The 26294-nt window shown below is 39.7% G+C and overlaps 1 protein-coding gene across 4 annotated transcripts in view; it reads right to left on the bottom strand.

Annotated features, from left to right (window-relative positions):
- LOC141807526 (cadherin-20-like) overlaps positions 1-26294 on the bottom strand; it is a 153727-nt gene that overhangs the window by 51852 nt on the left and 75581 nt on the right. Inside the window, exon 1 of one of the 4 annotated variants that reach the window (XM_074693615.1) lies at positions 3660-3747. The exons of the other annotated variants lie outside the window; for them this stretch is intronic. The gene's annotated coding sequence lies outside the window, so the exon portion shown is untranslated. Of the gene's footprint in view, positions 1-3659; positions 3748-26294 lie in introns of those variants that run through there. 4 annotated transcript variants of the gene reach the window in all.

Genomic DNA, 26294 nt, shown 5'->3' with positions numbered 1-26294 from the left:
CGCACAGGCAGCCACGTCTAACCACAGACAAACACATGTAGGATAAACGTCTCCTTTGTTGGTTTCTGTGTGTTTGCAGATTCACACTGATCCAGTGATCAGAGGAAGGAGAGTTCAGGGGGGGTTTAAACAACACCTCCTCTCCCTGCTCCTCGAATCAAACCTGGATGGGAACAAACGCTCCTTTTAACGCTTCATGTCACAGAAGTTTTCTTCTCCCTCTTTACATAAAGAACACGAGGAAAAAGACACTTCGTTCGTTTCATTATAATCACCTGAGAAGTCCCACTTGTGCCGCGCTGCAGATTAAGCTGTTGCCCAATCTTGGCAAACCACTCTTTAACTACTGGTGCATGAAAAAAATCTATTATGATAGTTATTAAGTCCACCTGGAGTCTTACTCCCAAGGTCTGTGGCTGCCTCCTCCGGTAAATTGCGCGGGGAAAGGACGTTTTTTTCCCTCTGTCACCTGGCAACTAAAAGCTACAAAGGACCCGTTCATCTCTCAAGGTCTTAAATGCACAAAACCTTTGCTTTAGCAAACACAGGATTCTTCAAAACATGCTATCTGCAGGTCAGAGTAACTTGGACTTCCTTGGTGAACCCTTTTACCAGAGAACATGACTTATTCTTCCCAGCACTCAACGTGATTATGTGGAAGACTCCCGTGTTGATGACTTTTCAAAGCGCTGCTTAATAAAAGGAACATGTGTGTACTTTATGTGCCACAAGGGCTTTGTGGTCAGAAGTTACCTGTGAATTCTTGTGGATATAGACGTAATTTTGGCGTGAAGCATCCTGTTTGACTTCAAGATGACGGTGGAAGAAGAATAACAGAAGCAGAGAGAAATAGAGGGTGTCAAAGTTGGGCAAAGGACTTTGTGTCAATGCCAAAGTCCATCTTCATATTCAAACATCTAGACTGAGCAAAGGCTGCTCCTGTGTAGCTAAAGCTCTGTACATTCAGCAGAAACTCAACAATCCTTACAGCTGACATCTTTAAACAAATGTTTTTATCATGGTGTGAAAATGTGAGAGTTCAGAAACAGATTAGAGGACACAAGACGAGATTTAAGCTATGTAAGGGGCAGAAAACGCTAAAATTGGTGCAGAATACAGAATACTTGGGGTAAAAAATGTTGTTTGCAAAGGTCAAAATTCTGACAGATTTTGCAAGAGACACCTGAGGAACAGGTGAGCTTTGGTTTCATCAGTCTGTGGTGATAGAACAAGGATATGGGCTGAGGTTTGTGCCGCTAGAAACTGAATTTGTTGCATTATTAAATTTGAAACCATGGTTGGAAATTGAATTTAATGTTTTGAAACTACTTTTATTTATTTATCTTTTTTTTTTTTACTTTTACTTTTGTAATTCATTTCAGTTCCTTGTGTCACAATATTATATTACATTGATAGTATTTGAGGTTTATAAATTTGAGGCCAAATTGCTGATGCTGCTGAACTTATTTCATTTTTGGTACTTTCACATAGTTATTTATTTGCCACAAAAATAAATAAATAAATAAATAAATAAATAAAAATAAAACAAAATAAAAAAGTCCATAGAGGCTAAAATGTAGATAGAAGTTTTAAACTGTATTCAAGGAGATAAGAAAGAAGTATGTTTGTTCTGTACTTGTGTCTTGAACATTGTCTAATTGTACTTAAACTGTTCTGTGGCACAAATGAAAAGAAAATAAATAATAAAAAAAGAAAATATGAATAGAAAAAAAGAACATACTTAATGAATTAACCCTTTATATTCCTTATATTTAAAAACATGAAACTCTGCTTCACTTCAGAGTGGCTCGACCAGTCTGTAGCCTGTGAGGAAGACTAACTGAGCTGATTCAGGTTTCATCAGGTTTGCTTTAAATTTAAAATTACATACACGCCTCTTTCATTTCAGCATCCCCTCCAGTGTCATATTACAGCCATAGAAATTAATGAATCATCACGTTTCATAGCATGTAAAAAGCATTACCTCACCCTTTCTTCGAAACACTTCAACCCCATTTCCACCATGCGGTCCAGTATGGATCAGTACAGACTGGTATGGGTAAGCTTGATAAACCCTAATCCAGTTTGTGTTTCCACAGCCAGCTGGCATGTGAGCCAGACACAGCACAGTTTTGTTTCAACAGCAGTTTCACACTGGTTAGTGATACCATTTTCAAAAAAAAAATAAAAATAAAAAATAAAAAATAAGAAAAGTTATATTCACTCTTTATTATTGTTTTCTTTATTGCATTAAGCTCAAGGAGCTAGTGTCCTTAAATGTTTTTAAATCTAAAATGAAAGATATGGAGGCTGGTTCTATAGGATACCAGTGTTTAAGCTCCGTTGTTTCCCAGAACATGGTTTTAATCCATTACCTTGGGTTTGGTTGACTGTGCTTTGTCTTTTTTGTGTTTCCTGTCTGTGACTTTGTATTTCTGCTTGTCTCGGCCAGGTCTCCCTTGAAAAAGAGGTTTTTAATCTCAATGGGACCAACCTAGTTAAATAACTAAATTACCACTGTTTCACGGATAGTGACAATTCTTTTGACCAATCAGTGGACTGCAGTGTAGGACAGTATGGGTTGGAAATTTGGAGACTTGGAGTCCCACTTGGTGGAAAGTGACTGGTTCTAAGGTCTCAATTGGTCACGATGGTTAACTAGTAAGCTAGTTAGACCTAATGCTAATTAAGTATTGTGACATTTCCCAGACTTCATAACAACCACAGAGTGGTTTGTGCTAAATGCGTCGTACTAATGAAGTCTGTAAATGTCACAATCGGTCAGACTGTTTTATTTTTTCTCGGAGTGAATGTGATTGTGATGATTTCTGATCTGACCCCATTTTGACCCATTAGCATAAAACTTTAGTCATGTAACAGGTGTCTTTAAACTCCACCTTTCTTCAGTTTTTTCATCCTAAGAGACCTGACAACTGATGCAATCAGGTAACATCGATGAGATCTGCTGAGACTTTCTGATAAAGTTGTCCCACTTCCAAATGTAGAATTACTTCAACTTCTATCTTTTTTCAAAAAACAATCTCCTCAAGGAAAATGTCTGTTTTACATTTCCAACTTCAAAAAACCCCAGAATCACAAAACCTCACAAAGATTTCTTGCACACATTTGCCCGAGAAGAAGCTTTTAGAGGATTTCTCACAGTCATGGTGAGCCTCTCTGCCACTGAATCATCAGCGGTGTGAACCAAAAACTCTTTATCTCGTCTATCTACCGAAGAGGAGCCGATTGTTTAGCTGCGTGGCTGATGGAGAGACATCAAAAGAAGAGGGAGAAAGTTTTAAACCTCTGTGTTACCCTGGCACAAACCTGGCACCTGTTTTTCTAGCTGATTTAATAATGTTCCCATTAACGTACACTGAGGTTGCAGCCCAGGGGTTGGTGACAGACTGATCTGAAATCATCTCTGCGACGGCTCTAATGACTGCCGCTGTGCTCAACCCCGCGCTGAAGCAGAATCCGGAGGCGTCTGAGAAACGTCGCCATCAGTTATTTCTAAAAGAGAGCCATTTGTGAGCAGGATAGACAGGCGCAGAAAGCAAAGCAGGATTTTAATACCTCATTTGTGGAGCTGACACAAACTGTACCAAGAATGTGGAAACACTGGGCGAAGGTGGAAGAAAGAAGGCCAGAGCTCTTACTGCCAGAATTAATTGTCGTCACTGCCGCCGCTGCGATGAATGAGTTTTTGAAGATGTGACACTTCTAGGACTGATCTGGGCATTATCTGCAGGAAAATTAAACCAGAATTCATTCTTCCCGCAGAAAAAGGGGATAATGTGACACCTCCATATTCACCGAATGGACGTGTGCACATTTAGCGGAGACGCTGTAGCCTGAAAGTCAGAGCGACATGTTATATTAGGGGCAGGATATCCGTAAGTGTCAGAGGATTTTCATGTCTCTAGCTGCAGAAAGAAATCCAGGGTAAGTTGTGACACAGACTGTAAAACTGCTGATTATATTCCTGCTTTAGTGTTGTGCAGTTTCATTACACAGGGTTCGTGCAGCTTAAGGAAACTTAATTCAAGACTTTTAAAGAGTTTTTAATGACATTTGATATTGAAATTAAGACCAACTTCACAATAAACACAAATGGAAAAAAAACACTGTGGCTTTTTTTCCAAACTGCCTACTACGTTTGAATGTAGTGTGTAGTCTGACTGTTCTGTTTGGTCTGTTTTGTAGTAGAGGTCGACCAATATGGGTTTTTTGGGGGCCGATGCCGATGCTTTCCAAATTTGGACAGCCGATGCCGATATGCATAGCCGATTTTTCCAATTTGATATTCAGGCCGATTGTTAAATAAATATATATTTATCACATTTTTGTGAAACGCAGCAATTTCTGAGCAACTAAAAGAAATCTATTACAACAAGTCGTGTCCAGTCCTCTGAACATTTATTCAGCTTTCAAAACGATGAAATATTTTGTCCGAGTAAACACACAATGTAACAAGCAGTAGTAAACATTCACACTCTTCTTAAAATGTCAAAAAAGAAATTTAAACTTATTAATATAATTTGAACAAAAGTATGTAATGTATCCAAGTGGTTCCACAAGTTTGAGATGCTCATCTTTTTTGTGCCTGATCAAAAATTGCGTCATTTTATACAACGGATCAAAAATCGGCTTTTTAAAACAAAATACGGCCAATGGCCGATAGAGACAAATGTCCAAATATCGGCCCGATATATCGGTCTACCTCTATTTTGTAGTATACTACTTTCCAGTTTCGGCAAGTGGAGCTTCAGGTGATAATTTTTTTTAAATGTACAAAACAAACTTTGGATAGATCGTGACATTTTAGTTGTTTTGTTAATCTTACCACAGCCGAAACATCAAATGTGATTCTTAATCCTACACCAAAAGTTATATTGTTTATTTAAAAAAATCTGGAAAGGATTGACTTTTTATTTTTTACAGCTGATGGAAAAAAATACTTCTTTATAATCCATGTATGATTTAAATTCACTTCACCTCTATCTCATGCACCATCTAACGTTAGTGTTGTTGTATTGTAGTTGTAATGCTGACTTATTCCAGTAGATGGCGGTAATTCACCAAATCCTCCCATCCGCATTGACAAACAGCGTTAGCACCATGCATTGTGGGAAAACAGTATCCCAGGTGGACTGGTCTGTTGAATACTGAGAAATTTTCCTGGATCAGTAGGACAGCTGGAGATTTTTGGCATACTGCAGATTTTACAGACTGAATTTTGGCCAAAATAGTAGGCGGTTTGGAAAACAGGCTACATATTTTAAATAGGTGTAGGGACAATAACAGAGTCCCAGCTGCAACCACATCAGTGTTTTTTTTGGTTCCGCTTTTCTTTACTGATTGCATGATGTTACCACGAGAGTCATCCAGTAAATTAGCTGGAAAAAAAATTGAATTAATTTTGAGATTTGGGACCATTTACGATCATATTAACATGTGTAAACATTTTTTAGACTGAATTTAAGACATTTTAAGTTCATCTCAGGTCTTGTTTCTAGATTCATAAACTCAGTGCCTTTTAGACTTCTTAAGGATCTGCATCTGGTGATTATTGACCCTGAAAGGCAACTAGAAGTCTTGTTCTTTGTTAACTGTCAGTTGCTACACATTGAGCAGTGATGCACAGGAGAACAGGTGGTTAAATTGTACCCTTGCTTATGAGAATGTTTTCTTTTTTTTTAGTTGAAATTTATCAGCTTTGTAGCACAAATTATTTTGCATCATTAACTACTAGGCCTAACTATTCAAAACAAAAACAGGAGTGTTGAGATGATGGGACAGATTTCAACCACTATTCACAGACTAACTCAAATCAATGATAAATTCAATCCCTCATTTCACACAAGTTGTATTTTTGGTATGGTAAAACTATGGTGTCGTCTGCAAAAGGTTTATATCTCTTAACCTTAAATTAAGTTTTTTAACTACATGGCTGTGGTTTACGACTGATTTCTTTTTGTTAAAACCTGCTCTTTAATTTGCTTAAAATAATTTGTTGCATATTTTACTAAGAGGCCCATTTGCCACAAATGTCACACCATCCAGATGAACAGCATATGTAGCGTTGAAAACGTTAAGCAACACAGACTTCTCGCACAAGCGCTTATATTACATCTTCCAAGTGTTGGGCTATGACACTATGACACTGGGTCTCTGCTGCCACCTACTGACATGCCATAAAAACACACCCTAAGACTGTAAGACTAAAACGGCCCATTTCTCCTCCCTCTATGTACGAAAAAATATATCTGTCTTTTTCCAATGATGTTAGAGTCACTGCTCACTTTCACGCTTCCTTTACATTGGTATTGCTGTTAACCAACACATCCACCAGGGGGGGACAGCCCAGGGTTAAAGTTTATGACAACAACAAACTCAAAAACAATCATGGAGACTGTAGAGGAGGTATTGTTATTGTACCTCTTGCATAAAAGACAAAACAGAGGCAGTAGATCTTTACCAACTCACAAAGTTTTTCCTCAAAAAGTTCCACCATTTTTTTCTTCTTTTTGTGTCTCACTAGAGCTATGTATCAAGTAGCAAGTGCAACACTGTCTCCATGGTTTACGCTGGCCTTTATCCGTAAACTCTCTGAAAACATGTAGAAATATGGACAAAATAAACGCAGAGCACGGATGGCAGGCGCCGTCTGTATCCAGATCTGTATTTAATGTCGAGCGTAAATTGGCCTTAAAAATACCTTGTGTATCACAACAGTTAGTGACAATATTAATGTACCAGGGACAACAACATTTTCTTTTTTTTTTAGGTGCTACATATGATTTTTACAAAAATGAAATGGATACAAAGCAAAGGAACACAACTGTTAAGACGGTGGGACAGACTTGAAGCACATTCAGAATAAACTTTAGTCTAGAAGATAAACTATGGTGTCGTCTGCAAATGGTGTCATTTTCCCGCCTGGTTGATGCAACTTTAAAAAGCAAAGGTCTGCTTTTCTTTGAGCAAATAAAGAAAAAAGGCATGTGGGGTGCACAGGGACACTGACCAAAGTAGATCTGAGCTCTTTAACATGACTTTTCTCCTATTTCTAGAGAAAAACAGACTCCTTAATGTACGGCGACTGTTGACTGTAGGAGTAGTACAAGCAGCCTTGAGTGCAGGGGTCGTAAACAAATCTTTGGAACCAAACAGCTAACAAAATTTCCATTAGCAAGCTCTACTAATATTCCTAAAGTAGCTATAGAGGTGATTTCAAGCTCTGTGTGTCAAAAACAGATGATATAAGAGAAAGCTACACAGCTTCACAGAAACTGCACATTGCTGACTTCATGAATGCAAAGGCAATCCTCATGCAGAATGACATGTTGAACCTTGTTACCTCTTAACCCCCCCTTCAAATCACAGGGTTTGTCATGAATTCAATTTTGACAGCAGAAATGTTTGAGTTTCATGTTGAACTTGTGGGAAACAAAACAAAATCTCATGTTTTCGAAGACTTTTGGTATATTCCTGTGCTGTCATCAAAAGGGTGGACGGCACTGTTTAAGAAAAAGACTGATCGACTGGAGGAGATAATTGAGATTTGTGTCAAGTTTTCCCATTGTTTGAAGTCTTGCTCTCCTCTCAAAAATAACCATATTTAGACCGCCGTCTTTGAAATGTACCTCTTCGCCTTGTAAAATATCAGTTCTTTGGCTCGGCCCATCGAGGTTTGACTTAATCAATGAGATCATTTCTGCCTCAAAAGCAGCTTCGTCTCTTTTGTAGCAAAGACTCAAATCTGCTCACAGGTTCAATTCCCTCTCCAGCCGGCATACGTCCATCAACGTCAGAGTGTCCTTGAGCGAGACTCCAAATCCCAACCTGCCCGCTCATGCAATATGAATCTCTACGAGCTTGAAGGATTTCATTATGTCCGCCGCTGATATTATGAAGCTTAAAACAAAAGCACGACACCGAAGCTGAAGTGCTGTTTTCTCCCCTCTCTGAGGAGTTTTCTCAGCCGGGTGGATGTGAGGACAACCCAACCTTCGCTTGTTGCCGCCTCACGGAGCACGCCGGGCTAAGCTTTGTGCAATAATGTGAGCCGACTCTCTGGCAGAGGGGAGAGGAGAGGCAATTGACAGAGCTTTTGTTACATCTTTAATTACAGGCCTCGTGTTTGTCTTGTTCCAATGAGGGGCCTTCGGGACAGGCGGCTCTCTGAGTCTGCTCTGTTCTTGTTTCTGTGAAATGAAACGGCCTGACCACTCGTCTCCTCAGGACTCGTCCTGCTCTTACAGGATGCAGAACATGAGGGTGGGTGTGTTCTACCAGAGATGTAGCGTCTGTTTACACCTGCTTTATTGCATTTCGCCAAAAGATGAATCACCTGTTGTATGGAGCCATAAATAAATCAATGAGTGGGGGATAAAGAATTGATGTGGTGGTAGAAGAACTGGAGCCGAGACCAACCTGAGGCGTGTTGAGTGACAGCTCGATGGTTCAAGGAGTAGTTTAAAAAACATTAAAGGAATAAAATCGAGTAATGCTCAGTGTTTCCCACAGACTGAAGAGGGGGCTATCAAAAATAAACACATACGTTTCATTATTTATGATTCTTCTAGAGGATTATTGACAGAAATATGACACCACGACCATGATCCTGCAGGATGACGTCTGCACCAACCGGCTGCACACATCTTCGGTGTGAGAGGGTTCATATTAATCATTAGACACCGCGACTCAATTAATTTATTGACAGAAGGATGGTAATGAAATTCCTCTCCCTCTTTCGCTCTGATTACCTGCAGAGCACGTGTCAGGTGCTGCAGGTTATCAGACTCGAGGGGCAGAGAGCGACGAGATCGTTTTAATCATTGATTGCAGATCTCAATCTCATACGGATTAAAAAAACAGATAAAAATGGACACTACAGCAGCTCACCTGGGTGTCGTATGTGTGAGAAAATCACTGAGAAGTGTAGAGAAGGCCTCACAGTTACTCAGTGAAGAAATTTAGTTTGTTTCAGGACACAGATAAAGGCTGAAGTTTTAGGTTGCGCCCCATGAAGTTAGTCTCTTTTCTACACGTCTCGCCCCGCTTTCACCTCGTTTCCTGCTCGATCCTCTGATTAAAGGTATAAAAAAGCTTGGAAAAAAAACTTCTTTGATAAAACAACTTCAAAAAAGGTCTGAATGATTAGCTCCCTTGTATTATTTTATGTTTTTTTCCCCAAACTTTCCCTAGTGTTGTTAAAAAAGTCAACAAATTTCTAACACAGCTTTTCCAAACATCATAGTTTCATTTTTTATGCTCACATTATTTTACTTTGCTCACAGAACCAAAAATATCTCACAAACACCTAAACTACCAAGGTCAAAACATTCATTTATGACCCACCATAACAAGTCTGCCAGAGCATATCTTTACATGTTTACATGCTGTAGTGCCATTTTTGCTTAAAACTTTTTGCTTTACATTGGTAAAACCCTTATATCCCAAACTTTGAGGAACATCTAGTTTTATGTCCAGGCTAAGTAATTAACTTGCCAAAAATATCAATAAACCATGAAAATTGAAAATCAGGAGCATGTTTTCTAAATACAGAAATGTCACGGCCTTATCTCTCAAAAATAGAAAAAAAAAGAATAATCCATATTTCTTATCTGATTTCAAGTCCACCGCCAATTCAAAATCAATGCATTAATCGTAGCACCGACTGCTCTAGGATCTATGGGGTCATGTGCCGTGGGTCATTTGACTTTGTAATGCTCACAGCTTATGATGAGTCAATCAATCCAGTCCAAACTAAGGGCTGTACTACACTTTACACAGGGTAAAAACCTCAACTGAGACTTTGAGCTGTCTCTGGAGCTGAAAGTATCACACCCAAATCCAAAGAAATAACTTAAGATGAAAAGAAAGCAGAAGAATGATATTCAGAGAGGATAGAATAGAAAACAATGGAATAGAATAGAATATACTTTATAGATCCCTGAGGGGCAATTCAGGGGTCACAGCAGCAATCAGTAAAAACAAAAGTAAGAAAGTGTATAGAAAGTGTAAAAAGCTCCATAAGAAAATAGATGCTGACAGCTTGTCCATCATTGTCCAGTCAGCCAGCCTCCACCTCCACAGGGTCCAGGACTGAGCTTCTTCAGCAGTCTGTTCAGTCCCTGTCTCCTGGATCCTGTCTGCTCACAGCAGGTGAAGCTCTTCCAATGTGGCGTTGGTGTCTGGTGTTAGCCCTGTTAGCCATGTCTGTGAATAGCATGATGCTACTCTGCCTTCTGGCATTCCCTCTGTTGCTGGGTTAGCACGGCTAGCTCGACCATCTTATTGGAGATAGATCTTACGTTCCCAATAACGATGGATGGAAGGACAGGTCCATGGCGACACTTCTTAGCTCACACTTGAGAACCAGCACGTCCTTCTCCTCACCTTGTGGGAAACATCAGGCCTTGCACCAGTTAGCACTGATATGCTACAGACTGCTAACAGCTGATTTCACATGTAAACAATGCAGCCATGGTTACATGTAGGATCTCCAGACAAACACAGGAGCAAAAATAGCAAAAATATCACTGAAGACAAAACCAGTTTGGTGTCCATGACCAACAATGAACCATACAAAGTAATGATCCACTCCAAATACAAAGATTACCAAAAAGAGACAAAAAAATTACAAGAAACAGACAAAGAAGAGAGAGCTGCTGCAGGAGGCAGAGACTTGGGCGGGCCCTAGCAATCACAGCTTATTTTTCAAGAGTCAAGAAGAGGAGTAAGAAAACAAAGAATTCAAACTTTACTTAAGAAAGAAAAGTAGAGAGAGACATGTATCCCTCCAAAGAGCCAAGAACAACTACCAAACTACTCAAGTCCATGACTTGGCCTTGTCAGGAATTGTCAAAAAAGAGCGTTACCAGAGCGCTGATGTCCCAGAAATTGACTGCTGCAGAGGACAGAGGCCAAGAAAAAGTCCACTTCTACAGGAGAAAAAGAAACCTTCAAGACAGCAGACTGAAGGATGCTCAGGATAAACTGGAGGTGGATTCAGCTGAGTGGAAGTAACTGAAGTGTTATTTGGTAAGTTGAGACTAAACTAGAGCTTTTTGGAGAGCCAGTGATACGCTGAAAACAACGTACCCACAATACATTTGTTGGTTTTACTTCTAAATATTATAGATATATCCTATCAAACATCCCCTTTCCCTTAAAATACCTTTTTAAAAATAATTCTTTTGTTTCTTTTTATATATTTTTAAGTTTTACCTCCTCTGACTTTTACATTCACAATTTTATTCCTCTACATTTTTTAAAGATGTGCCTCTGAATCCATGTATTTGAGCTGTTCCAGGTTTTAAAGATCTCTTTCAGGTCCAGTAATACCTCCTGAAGAGTCCCCGGGGTGTGAAGTGTACCTGGTATACTGGGATTCTCAAAGGCGCTCCACTCACTTCCCCGCTGCTTTAACACCCCTTCCCCCCATCCTCTCTGCAGTGAGCGTGATATGCCTGGCAGGTCCAGGTATGGACTCTGCGCTCCCGCCTCCAGTGAGATCACTGGCTGTGTCAAAGGAGATGATCCAAGGCTAATGCGTAGCTGTCTGACCCTATTACCTTTAGTGGCAGGGCCAGGCTGCTGCCTCCCAGGAGAGCTCCTCCACTTCCTCAGAAGAAATTTAGTCCAGCTTCTGAGGCGCTGTGCATCTCCACGGACACACACTCTGCATGTGTTTCCGCGCACACACGAACCTGACGGCGAGAAATTACAAGCGTTTGATCTGAGAGTCCACTCACGTTTCTCTTCTAATCCGATGTGTTGGGTTCGCCCCTCCGTACGTCAGCTTCTATAAAACACTGAGTTCTTCAGAAGCCAAAGGGGTTGGCCGCTATGTTCGTTAGCATCATTAGCTCTGGTTGATTAGAGGAAAATTCCCCTTCTACTTAGCATGGAGAGGAGGAAGGAGTGAGAGCTGCAAGATGAGCAAGCAGACTACAAAAAATATCAAGCCAGCATATTTCTTTTCAGGATTTTTCTTTAAAATTTTACAAAACAACATAGAAACAAGGTGGATGAATCACCTGTAGGAGCCTTCAGGCCAGAATCTGCCCCTGTGCTGACATCAAGCCTCTGATTATGTGATATATAGTTTACTCTCTATCAAAACGCAGCTGAATCCCAAACCTCAAATAAAACAGAGAGAATTTAAACATTTACGATTTTTCAAACCTGCAGCAGACATGTTTGGTCACTAGGGGGCAGCGTAAAAATCTAAAAGAGACAGAATACCATCTTTTTTTTTTTTTTTATATCGTGAGCTTGTTGACAACTTATTACACACCTAGCATCCACAGAGAAACTTTACTGTTTATGTTTGGACTTTAGGTATCCAACAGGTACAGAAACAGCAGGCCAGAGTTTTCAGTGCAAACGGTAAAATCACCCTGTGATTTGAGCATTCCCATTACACCGTCATTGTGGCAACGTAAAGTGCCATGTGCAAACCGGACAACAACAACAGCATCAATAGCAGACTACCATGTTGTGCTGCTGAATTTGCGGAACCTGCTGACTGCCTTTCCTTTTCCTTTCTTACCCTGAAACTACATATACATGTGTTACAGAGTCTTCCACCTGAAAATTCTTAGATGTTGTAAACTTAAAATCACTAAAAATACCATTTCAGGCAAAGAATAAAAGTCTGCCCAACTGTATTCATTTTTTTATTTTTATTAAGAGAAAAAAAAACTTGAGGGGGTTTGGTGACTTTAAAATAGGTAAAGAGACCAACAAAGAAGAAGAACAAATGTTAAAAACAGATGTGTTTCTTTTAAGGCATTTAAATTATGGGATAGACTAAGTGTTGACTGCAAATTGTGTAAATCTCTGTTAAGTTTAACAAAACACTGAAAAGTTAAAAAATAAAGGGTCACAATGAAAATGACTGGATGACAAAAGATCAAGAAGAATAACTTAGAGCATTTTTTTTTTTTTTTTTTTTACTTATTTGCAGAAATAAGCCTCGGCTTCAGTCAGTTTGTTTTTCGGTTTGTTAAAATAAAAAAGAAATAATGTGGGAAAAAGTTTTGTGCTAGCATGTATATAAATTATTTTATTTAATTAATTAATTAATTAATTAATTAATTAATTTATATATTTATTTATTTATTGTTCTAAAGTGATCACACATAATTCATATTCTTTTCTGGAGATTGTAACCAAAATGAAATACTCAATACTCAACAACATGTGCATTTGTAGCAGCATTGAAGATAGATTAAATATAAATCTGATGATCAGACCTCCTCTGACAGATGACGCTTCTGTGTGGTGCCAACTACAGGCCTGGAATGCATACTACAGTGTTTTCAGTCCTTCAGCGCACATTGTTTTCACTTCTTTTTTTTTATTTGCTGTGAAACGTCATGTAAACGACCACTAGGTGTCTAGGTGAGGATTGACGCCTTGAAAATGCTCCAATGTGTGTTATCTAAACTGAAACCAGACAAGTCTTGTCGAAGTCCAAATAAATGTGCTTATAATTATGTAAAAGTGTGCTTTTAGAACATTAAAAGTTAAAAAAAAGCACACTCAAGGGCATAGGATTAAATAAAATTTATGAAAAGGTGCAGAAAAGACAAAAACTTGTGCATAAAATAGTTCAGAATGCAGGAAAATAAAAATTTGGGGCAAAAAATGTTGTTTGCAGGTCTCCTGATCCTGCCATAAAAACATCCTGACATATTTCCCCTACATCCCCCCCCTGTGGAGAAAATTTTCCTTGATCAGAAGCAGAGTTTGCTGATGTCTACTCAGCACGTAACACTGCAGAAAACTGACCACTGATCATCTGTATCAAGAGACACCTGAAGGACAGGTGAGCTTTGATTTCATCAGTCTGTGGTGATGGGACAAGACCACAAACAAACAAGCAGAGCATTCCTGTTTTACTTTCAGGTCTGATTTACAGTCCAGATGTGACACACGTATGTGAAAGAAAGCCGAGCTGAAACCTGAGAAGCTGCTCCAGGTTAGAGTTTCACAAACGAGGCCTGAGCTGCTCAGGAGTGACATTGATCACTGAGCAGGTCGATGAAAACTAACAAGGTTTACACCATTAAGGATGTTGTGAAGCAACTGAAAAGATTAGGTTAGGATTGTCTCAGTTACACTACCCCACAGCGATATATAAGAAGTAAACTATTTCCTGTTTTGTAGCCGAATATGTAACTTCACACTCCTGTTGCGTTGTTAAACTTGAGTATCTATGTCTGCCCCGGGGCTCAACGCGTTGTTCCATCTCCTCCTCAAAGGCAGAAACTGCTTATCTGTCACCAGCAGAGCAGGATCTACCTGAGCAGCACCTGAGAGTGCAGCCTGCTCTGAATAGATTATAACTCCGGTAACAGGATCTGGACACAGACACTTCACCAGGCTGATGAGAAAGACCAAAGGTACGACCTCAGACAATATGTCTTTGTGTGTCTCCAGTTTTCAATGCAGCGCGGTGAAAAGGGAACGAAACCGGATCGAGCAGTCGGGAGAGGAGACAAAGGAGACGGTGACTCAGGGGAAGGAGGGAGATGCTGTGGAGACATAACTGATGAGAAATACGTGCAAATGTTCTCAGAAATGAGACCTTAGTTCCTGACTGCTGCATGTAACGCTGTGTTTGAACAGATCTGTTTTAATCAAACGTCGGCTGACAAAGCAGCTAACAACTCAGGTTTACTTGATATTAGTGCTGTCAAGTGATTAAAAAAAAAAATCAAATTAATCACGTCTTTTCTGTAATTAATCATGATTAATCACGCATTTCCCTTGGGCTATAAAGTCTATTGATACAATCTATCCAAACACTACAATTGATTTGAATTTTGAGTCGCTCTGTCGATTAAAATACTGAATCAGATTCATCTTAGGGTGGCTGTGGATATTAATCATGTTTCATTTTACATGAGCAAACAGACTCAAGAAAAAGTAAATATTTTTGCACTTAACGTGTTAATTAAACATCTTTAACAGTTCATGTTTACAAAAAACTTTGCATCTTGATGCCTTGTCCAATGCATCTTGAGAGGGAATTTGCAAAACCTTTGTAAAAACCACATCCTTGATGATATGAACGGGTCTTAAAGGGATAGTTCAGTTTTTTTGAAGTGGGGTTGTATGAGCTCTATGTGACCACTAAGGACATTAGATACAGTAGAAAGTTGTCTCCTCTCCCTCAGTAAGACACAAACTGTAATTGCTGGTGACGAGGAAATAGACGCTAACAGGGACAGACGGTACCAAATTCAAAGGCTATTTTCTCTGCCTACAAGAACTAAAATCAAAAAGTAATACCACAGTTTAAGAGTACGCTACATAAAATATTTTTTAAGCGCTTTAAGTCTTTGGAAATATAAACATTTATCTAGACCTAACTAACTGATCATGTGTCCTTCCGCGCAGCGCTAGTGCGCTCTGTCCCCCCTCCTCCTTTCAGCTGTAGGGAATGTAAACAAGCTATGCTTCGGGTGCTGGTTTTAGCCTCGTGTAAGTTTGATCAAGTATCGTAATTCTTTTGTTTGTACTCTAAGGATTGTGAGGCAGCGTAGGAAATTCAAAATGAGTGACTATGACAGCGACGATGAAGTTCCATTCACTTTGGAACCAAAAGGATACCTGTATGAACCGGAGTACACAGAAGAGGAGCTGCTACAGATGGAGACTGAAAGGAATACAGAGGAAACATCCATGGACAGTATAACATTAAAGAAGGACTAAAGTGTTGGTGACAATCACAATATGCTTGGTTGAGGTCTGCGCTCTCTGAGTATTTTTCTAGTTTAACACTGGTATCAGTCGAAACCCAAAGCCCAGATATCGGTATCAGAACCAGAAAAGCTGGATCTCATCTAGCAGCTCACACCAGCTGTGTCTGAGGAGTTCCGTGGATTCTCGGCCCATCGATGATCCTCCCCTCGTTCATGTTGGGCTTGAAAACCTCAAACCTGTTGATTCCTGGCTCATTATGTTGGGTTACTGTTGTAGCCAAGCTTAATACCATCTGGTCTGGACAAGGTTTGTTTTATTTTGAAAGTTTTGGGTGGCTTCCATCTGATACTTCCTGTCCAGCAGAACTAACCTCTTTTTGAGGAGAGCAAAGCTTATTTTGTGGTCATAGGGAGAAACATCTTTGAGGGAATGAATCGACGCCGTTGGAAACATCCATTCAAGTCTCCAGCATGGACTCAGTGAATGCACTGAATTCAAAGTAAAGAAACAATAGCCGCCTTTCTGACGCTTGTTGTGGCCAGAGGGTCGCTGGTTTGTGCCCAGCTGGTACATTCTCAGTTGGGCACTGGAGGTAAACAAATACCACCGAAGTCCCCTTCAGCATGGCACTTAATCCCCCGCCTGTTGCTGCTCGGCAGTCAGAGAGACAAGACTTTGTTTGTGGTGTCTGGCCCTCGGGTATAAATACAACAGTGGAGCAGTGTGGACTGAAAAAAGGGCAGCGATGCTCTGATAACTTGCTCAAAAATAGCCCGTCTGAATGAGAGACTGGAAAACTCTGATTCAGAGAAAGAAGCTCATAATTCTGAGGACGAGGGGTTTACAAATACTGTTCAGAGAGCACATGATTGTCATGTTATGAATTAACAAAAACACCCTCAATACTTTGGGAAATAACTCAAAATGACAAAGGCAGAGCTAATCGAGCCGGGGCAGGAGTATTGTTCTGAGCAGTTTTCCCGTCCAGCAAGCTGTAAAAGACGTTTTGGACGAAGGAAAACAAGCAATGACAATAACAGCGGGTTCTGAATTTTAGCTAAAGGTGATTGGATATGTTCTAATTCGTTGGCTTTAGTATAATCTAATGTGGGCTCTGAGAGTAATAAGCAATTACTGCGTGTTTATCCCCACAACTCAGAGAGAAATAATCTGCACTCAACAGCCAGGGCCGAAAATAATGAAATTAATTACCAGCATTAAGGCTGTGCAACTGCCAGAGAAAGGTAGAAATGTAATTATCCACGTTGAGACCGTGTTCCCCTGTGCTCGCTGTCTCATTGTGTGTCTGTCTAACTATTATGCTCCCTTTCTTTCCTGCTCTATAGCTCTTTTTTTCTGATGTGCAAAATCACCCGCTGCTGCACACCAAAGAAACAAAAGACTATTTCAGGTTCTGTCTCAAAACTCAGTGTTTTAAAAAAGCTAATTTAAGGTGATTTTGTGTGGAGTGACCTGCCTCGAGTCCCACAGTTTAGAAAATCCCATAACGGGCAGAACAGGTCAGCAGCAAATGATGACTGTGTTCATTACGATATGAAGCCACTGGCAGATATTTCTGACCTGCTTTCTGCAAAACAAGATTATCAAACACTATTCAAACTAAATGACTCAGTCATAATGAGATTATAATGTGCTGTCCTGCATGCGTGCTATGCTACATTAGGCCATGATGCAGTAATATGTTGTCAGGTGGAGAGAAAGACATCACAAACGGTTCACATGTTGTTTTTAGCTCCTCAAAGAGAAGTCGGCAAAGTTTTCTGGTCAGAAAAAATCTGTGTCAAACAAGTTCTGAGCGGTAATGAGAGGAGACATTAAGTATTTATCATTTCTGACAGAAAATCTATCTGTTCAAGTTTTAATTAGATTATTTCTTTTGCTGTTTGTTTGCCGATACTCTCTTTAAAGGCTGTTTGATGAGCGTTCAAACCAACAGTAAGAGTAATCGGCTCGAAAACTCAGAAAAGACAAGTGTTAGTTTAAAAGTTTGTTTTTGGGAAGAAGTTATCTCTGAAACTGAATTCATCCAATCAAACTCAAGTATAAGAGAAAATGTTGTATTTGAAAACTAAATCAATAACACAACCTGGTCTTGCACATTATATCAAATCAAAGGAGTATGTCCCTTTTTATTCTCTACCTGTTGACACTGTGGCTAAACGTTAGCATCAGTTTCAGGCTGGGAAATTATGACAGTTAGCGGGAGCAAAACACTGGACCAGTATTGATTTTGTTAATGGGAATTTTGATTATAAATGTTGGCTAACAATCCACTTTCCTGTGACAAAGACAAACTTAAATACTTCACTGATGATAAAAACTTCTACAAAGCTATATTTTGTTTTCATTAACAAGACGATGATTTTACCAAAATGTTAGTGGGGGACGTAGGATGTCAAAGAAAATATTTAATGTTAGCTGTTTTTTACATTTGCTGACATAACTACTTTAATGTTTTGACTTCCTACACTTTTTTCAGTGATGTATGATGTGTTTTTTTTTCCTGCCAAGTACCCCCTAATGAAGCAGTTTAAGTTGGAAAAAAGACGTAAAACACAGCACTGTACCATTAGTGTCTATTGGATAGTTCTCAGTTTATGAACTTTAACTTTAGTGGATTCAAGATTGACTGAGGGAATTTTGCTTGGTTGCTTTTTTTTAATATACATTTTTGAATCTTGTGTACCCCCTCGAGCAGTGTTTCCCAAACTTTTTTCAGGGGAACAAGCCATGGCGACCCGATCCAAAATATGTCACATCTGTAAACCAATTAACAGAATAACTGTGCAAAGATAAAAAAAAGGGTGTTTCTGCGTCATTTTGCATCTTTTGTACCAGCTAACTAGCCTAACATATTTGACGAATGCGTTACAGCTTTGTTAGGCTAACACTCTGAAAACAATTACATTTTTGTAATACAGGTTAGCCTGCTCGATTCCAGAATTGTATCCCAATCATGTGACATTCAGGACAAGATGTTAAGATGCGATGTCCATCCAGAATAATATAATGGTAACATGGTAAAATAATGGTAACAGTATCTGTTCATGCCTTTTTTTACAGCATGACATCACTGCACAGCTGTAACAAGCCGTAACAGCCCCGTTTCTGCAGCTGGTGCCCATCCAAGATCCAGCAGTGACTCAGGACTTTCAAACTCAAAGAGGTTTTCAATCTGACTTCAAATCTTTCTTTTTGAAACTAGCAATCAAAGTACTCAATGGGTCAGCTCTTTCATATGTGTAATGGTGACACAGTAACAGTGTTTTCCTCTGAGTGCTGTAAAACAGTAGGAAACATACAGTGGTTTGGCTTTGGTTGTTTGAGCAGCACCAGCTCATGGCTTCAGAGATTTAAAAAACAGTCACATGTTTCCAGTTGCAGTACACATTGTGGAAAAAAGCAGGTAAAAAGCTATGACAGCAAACAAATCAGCGAGGGGAGACTTCTTCTGGTTAAGGAAAGCATGAATTTCGTGTTAACATTTTGAAAACTAGTTTGGTGACCCAAAAAAAAAATTTGTGGCGACTCACCTTTGGGTCAGGACCCAGACTTTGGAAATGACTGCCCTAGAGTGCCCATGTGTACCCCCATTTGAGAACCATTCTCCTAAGTAATATGTAATTATTTGAGAAATGTTATTTTTCAGTATTTGTCACTGTCAACGACTTATATTATCTGTACTGCAGTTAGCCACCCGGGGGCGATTGCAATGTTGTTGGTGTCATATTTCAGAGGCTGTCAAGCCGTCCATCACCATAAAACACAGCGTCATAGGAGAACGACCTTCTGAAAGTCTTAAAAGCTTAGAAAAGGGTTACTTCCAAAGAGCCTTAAAGTGATACTCCGGGATGGAACAAGTTGGGTCTTATCACAAGGTTTAGAGCAGAAGTTACCCCTACAGCAGTGTTTTTGTGCAGCAGAAGCCCAGAGCGCTCACACCAAACACCCCCTCCCTGCTCCTCTGCCGGTTTCCTCTGCACTCAGACGGGGCCATATTTTACTTGCCCAAAAACACAAATAAACGGACTCCCACCGTGTCGTCATCGTGTCGTCATCGTGTTGTAAAACAGCGCAACGTCTGCTGCAGAGCCACAGCTGGCTACAAGGCGCTCGCCGCTTAGTGTATCAGTCCGCGCGCGGCGTGTCAGATATAAACAAACACAGGTAGTCTGCCAGGACGAAGAGACACGATGAGAACTAGAGCCTTATTTAGCGGTGTTTTTGTGTGAAAGTAACGCGCTGAAAATTCTCGAAATAAAGCATGAATGCAGACTGATATCGGATATTGGCCTCCATACGTCGACACAAGCTTGAAAAAGTCTTCACTTCATCTATACTTGTGGAGTTTTCTTCTTTATAAAACAGATTTAAGCCGCAGGAAAAAGAATTTATTGAATAAATGGCTTTGATTCTCAAAATAAAACATCCAATCTGCTTTTAAATGTGGCTAAAGGCGGTTTGAAGCCGCAGAGTTGTTGGTAATTCTCTGTGAATTTCTCTTCCTTCACACGGGACATTTGATTTCATGCTGATGTAATGTTTGCTTTATTACATTAATATATATCAGAGGAGCTTTAAAAATAAATCAAAGGTGCACATGGCAGCTACATTAAAGTGTCTTTTGTAAATAGGCCGGCTAATGAAAGGCGTGTGATCAAAGTCTTCACACACAGAAGCATAAATGAGCAGATTTTCTCTGACTCTCTGTGATCCGCTGCAGCTTCCTTACGTCTGCGGGCTGTTGTTTACCTCTGAATTCCTTTCACTCGACATCACTGGTAGAAACTCTGCACCGTGGTCAGGTTAACACCGCAAAGGACGAACCCTCTCCTGCGATGCCGAGCGATCCCTCGAGCGTGGGGCTCAGTTGTCATGGGAGACAGGATGTAGCGGCCTTGTTTTACAGCGGGCAGCGATTGTGCTGAAACATTACTCTGCCTTCAACAGCTATTGTTCTCATTCTTCACACCTTGCTCTTGTGGGAAATGAGAGCCTGAGGGAGATACTTCAGAGAGCGTAGCAGGTCTCAGGGTTTGTATGTGTATATTCTGCCTGTATGGCCTGAAAGGAAGATCTGCTTTCCCTCTCAGGTTGACTTTGAAACTTTACCAACTCATGTGAATTTTCACCAAGGTAACAAAGATACACCTCTCCTCAGCTAATGTCTGAATTTCCTCACAGATATCTCCATTTCCTGCTTCACATTTTATTTCAGCTTCAAAAATAAGTCATGAGCCCTGCCTCATCCATGCTAACAGATGTGACATGGGTTCGACGAAAAAACTGAAAATACATCTCGAGTTATTATTTCTAAACTCTGGTTTCTGCCATTTCAGTAATCTTCTATCATGCAGATTTGTGTCCCAGTGTTCACTTCCTTTGGCACTGCTAAAGTTCGGGGTATCACCTCATGATTGACAGCTCTGCTGACTAACACAGCTCCTGTGGTGCAGTGTGCTCCAGTCATAGAAGCTTCCAGAGCGTCAGCTTCAAACCTACGCAAGAATCTTTTCTGCTGCAGACTGAACCTACCAAAAAAAAAAAAAGGAGAATGAAATAAATTTTTTTTCACTATTTTATTCAAAGAAAATAAGTCATAATTCTGACTTAAATCTCAGAATTTTTGATTTTTTTTTTCAGAAAAAAAAAAGTAAAAAATGTAAAAAAAAATATAAGACATTTTTTTCAGTGGCCCTAATTCTCTTCCATAGACATTAGTGTTGCCAACTCCTGCAAAGTTACTGTTGGCTGTCCTGGACATCACTAAATGACATCATCACAAAACTTGATAATTGTTGATATGCATGTAATTGTCATGGACACTGTAGGATAGAAGAGTAACATCATAGGAGAGACAAAAAAACTGGCTAAGTATAGCGACAAAGTCACAGGAGTATTTGACGTCTCTTTTGTGCACTGACAGGAGGTGGAGTGTAGTGATCAAAAACGAGCTTTCAAGGCTTTTACTATTCTTACAGAAGTCAAATTTTCCCATCATACATTTCAAAACAGTCTGATGAGACACCTAAAGCTCTCTGGAAAAACACAAGCTGTGTTCCCATTACACCTAAAACTGCGCGGAATGTAAAAATCGCAATTAAAAAAATGGTAATGGAAACGCCACATTTTCAAAAAACCTCTCAAATTTCGATACAAGTTTTTACGCTCTCTTGAGGTGGTTTTTCAGAAATTTTGATACTGAAGTTTCTCACAAAAGTTAGTGTGATTACGGACGACAAGTTGAGCATTGAATAAAAACACTAATGTTCAAGAACCGGCATCATCATGAGTGCAGCATCCGGACGGAAATTATGTTTTATTTGCTCAAGTTGTGTGCAATTCTCGTCGTCATAGAAACACCGACAAGACCAAATTGTTCTTTATCGTAGCTTCAGAAATATCGCTTTTATTGTGTGACAAAGTGTAATGGAAATGCAGCTACAGATGCATCTCTGGTTCATTGCCAGTTGGGTGCGTACGTCAACTCTAGAGGTCGGAGGAAAACTTTAAATACAATTTATCAGGATTTATGTTTGACAATATAAAATTTGTGATTTTTTTTTGTCAAATAATTGATTTTTATTTTCAAATTCAAATTCTTCATTTTACTCTTTGTTTATGTACTGGATTGGAAAAAAGTTACCTCTTTTCTCCAGCAGAGGGCGAAATGTTTGGCCAAACTAAAAATCCCCAAAATGTGTAAATATCAAAGAATCACAATTTTAATCAAATTGGCACCCCAAAAATTGTAATAGAACCGAATCTGAGAATAGTTTATTGTCCCAGCTGGTCTGGCTCCACTCATTACACAGTTTGTTGTTGTAGTCAAAATAAATACCATCTGGTTTTGACACGGTTCCTTTTGATTTGAAAATCTCTTGGTGGTTTTAAGTAGTTTCTGTGCACAACTTCCTGTTTCCTGTTCGATCTTCCCTGTGGTAAATTGATGCGTCCCTACCCCGGCAAAAATAGGACTTTTGCGTATCCGCTGCAACCCGCCGGAGCAGGGAAGCAGCTAGACACAAACAGAGCCGATCCAGACAAGTTGTCTTCTTTTTCTTTTCTATCTTCTCCTCTTCTTCTTCCACAGCTCATGTTTTTGTCAGAGTGATCACAGCTTCCTTTGGACGGTCTGGTTTGGGTGTTATTGAGTCTCTCCTCTCCACAGACAATTAACTTAACTAATCTGTTAATTAACCTTAAAGCTTTTTGGCTCTCGCAGACATCCATTTGTCCTGTTTCAGATCACGATAAATCTGGTGCCTGGTTTTTCCTGGAAGGTGTAAATGATTTCAGTGAACATTTTCATCTTGTCTGATGTTTCTCGCTTCCATGAATTTCAAACCTATCAAACAAAAAACAAAACAAATGACTTTTTGTCTTCTTTTTTATCTCTAAAGCTCAGTTGTCTACCTGTTTTAAAGCAACTTGGAACCTGCTCGACCCAGAGAGACCCAGAGCTGAGCTGGTTTGAGTGTTAATGGTCTATTAGAGAGCCTGAAAACTTAGCATCCTGCACACACAGATGCACACACACACTCACTCTTCATCTCCCAGGTCTAACAGTTAATAGCAAAAGTGTAAAGAGGGTCTCGACACACATTATGTGAATACATTTTTCCCTTTCTGAGTGTTTCTGACGTCGGGAGCTGAGCTGTGAGCCACCTTACACAGAATCACATGCCTGTTCCCCAGCTCTGCATCAACAGAAAGCGAAGCGGGGCTTTTTGAACCAAACTGTGAAAGCACTTTTTTCCTCTCAGAGGACAGGAGAGAGGAGCGAGGCAGTGAGAGCGAGTCTGTGATTGAATTAATTATGTTTTATCACCTTTTAGCTGATTGAAGTCTACCTTACTCCCTCCAGACAGCTTGTTTGTGTCTCAGCCGGCGCCAAATGGATCGGGCCTGTCACCCAGGCAGGCGCTGCCATCTCGGTACTCAGGGAGACTCGGACTCTCAGATCTGAGCGTCGATGCTGCGTTGTCGGTTGATGTCTCAGTTTTTGTTTTTTTGTTGTTTCTAATCTTCCCTGCGTCTTTCTTTTCTCTTTCTCTGTGGAAACTCGAGGCCTTGGCTCGGCTTTCGTTATTTAAAACTGGGAAGAATTTCAATGTTGTCGAATCAGGTTTGAGGTGATCGTGACTCAGTCATTCATTGAAAGACCTCTAAACACTGTTTGTTCAATTCTATAAACAGTCAAAGTCACAGTTTTTGGAGAGTATGAACTTTTCTTTAAAACAGCTTTCCAAAAACTCCAAAAACTTAACAAGGTCATCTTTAGTGAGCTTTTAAAAAACTTTGAAGTACAAAGTTGTGATTTCATCTAGTTAGTTAGTTGATCAATCAGTCATTCATGAGAAAAGAAAAACTACCTTCTCTTAACAGAAACCCCAAGCTCAACCAGACAAACTGGATCAATTGGTTTAAATCTTAAACTGGGTTGTTGCGCTGCCTGTGGATAACGTATAATAAAGAAACCAAAGGAAATAAATGAGACACACTTCAGAGAACTTCAGAATTTAGTGGTACCTTGACTTTTCCAACTAACCAGTTCTTTGAGATTCAAGCCATCGCAGACTGTCTTTTTGCTTTGCGTTTCAAGCTAAAATTCAGGTCCCAAGCCAGCTTCACATACTCCACCCCAGTGAGGGTTGCAGGAAACATGTGTGGAGGACCCAAGTGCAGATTTTAAAACTCAAAAGGTATTTATTAAGCAAAACTCAAGAAGCCCAAAAACTCTACAAACTCAAACTCCACCTGAACACACATGGTGCGTTCCATTTGTACTTGGAAGTTTGAATTTACGCCCCCTGAGGTCGGCATTTCCTACTGGATCCACACTATGGCGGATTTGCAATCAAAGATGGCAGCCCCAGGTGTAAACAGTGATCAAGCTCCTGTAATATCTGTTAATTTGAGCATTTCATAGCAATGTAATAATAACATAGTATGATTTGAAGTCTATATCTCGAAGTATTGCTGTCATGGCAAGTTTTTCCGACTTGGCAACTGGAATGCCTCTATTGCAGAGATGACGTCACTCCAACTTCCCAGTTCCGATGCACATGAAAGGCAACGTTACATCAGAAATCACAAAAAATGCCAAAACACACATGAAAACAGAACAAACTGACAAAGAACTCCAAACCACCTACTCCTCGAGCAGCGCTTACTATTTTGGCTGAAATTAAGTATGTTGAAGGTAATATGCAAAAACTTGAAAAATCTGCAGAATGTAAAAAATCCTCTGGATATCCTATGGATCCAGGAAAAGTTCTCAGTATGCAACGGACCATTCTACGTCACATTAGTTTCCCACAATGCACGGTGCTAATGCTGTTTGTCTATACGGGTGACAGGTTTTAGCGAATTACCGCCATCTACTGAAATGAGTCAGCATTCCAACTACAATACAACAACACTAATGTTACAGTCTGTGAGACAGAAGTGAAGTGATGTGAAGGAAACACATGTAAATCTTGTCACTTCCAGTTATAAAAGAGGCATTCTACAAATTCATTACAGCCCAAAATAAAATAAAAAATACTTTTTTTTTTAAACCAAAAGTGGATTATATGAAAGTGTTTTTTCCAAAAATAAAAAGTTGATCCCTTCCAGATTTTTTTGAAAAAAGGATATAACTTTTGTTTTAAGATTAAAAATCTAATGTGATGATTCTGTTGTGATATGATTAACAAAATAACTAAAATGCCACAATCTACCCATAGTTTGTTTTGTACATTTATAATAAAGGCAAAAAAAAAACAGAATAGTCACGCTTCACTACAAAAGCAGTAGGTAGTATTTAGTGCCTACTACATACTACATTCACATGGCAATCAAGGCCAGGGAAACACAAGGGCAGGATGTAAAACCAAACCCCACACAAGCGCAACAACCACAAAACAAAACCAGAAACGCTAGGAAAACCCAAGAAACACTGATCCATAAAACATTACTGCGCTGGGTCAGTGAACGCCACAGTGAACGCTGCTACATCCACCCAGCCACCTGCGTCCCACTCATTTAAGCTCACAGTGGAAGTATCAATGTTGTTCTTGCAGTTATTCTGCAAAACTTTCAGACTTAATTCAGAAGAAACATGCAGAAAAAGTTGCAACTAGTCGTGTGATGGCGCTTTTTAGCAACACTTGCACCTGTAAAAGCTGATTATTACACTTGATCAAACCAGTTAATTATGCTATTAACAACTTAATTTTTTTATGTAAAAACATGTAATAAAAACATGTTGATGTATTTGGGGGTCCAGGGTGGATTAATGGTGTTTCAATTCATTTCAATGGGAAAATTGATTTGACAGAAGTAATCTGAGTTACCAGCTCTGTCATGGAACGAATTAAACTCATAAGTCAAGGCATGGCTGAACCTGTACGGACTGTTTCATCGAGAATAAGTCGCCCTGCTTCCAGCTTCACTGCTCCAAGATGGATTGTTTCTCCTTCATCAACATGACTAACAGCAGCTCCTCTCTGCATGCGCTCTCTGCTGCACTGTGATAAACACATGTCCAGACGTAGAGA

Source organism: Halichoeres trimaculatus, unplaced genomic scaffold (assembly GCF_033239565.1).
Source record: "Halichoeres trimaculatus isolate MK-OKI-2021-1 unplaced genomic scaffold, fHalTri1.1 fHalTri1_scaffold_18, whole genome shotgun sequence".
Taxonomy (NCBI): Eukaryota; Metazoa; Chordata; class Actinopteri; order Labriformes; family Labridae; genus Halichoeres; species Halichoeres trimaculatus.
This window is presented reverse-complemented; position numbering and strand designations above follow the sequence as displayed.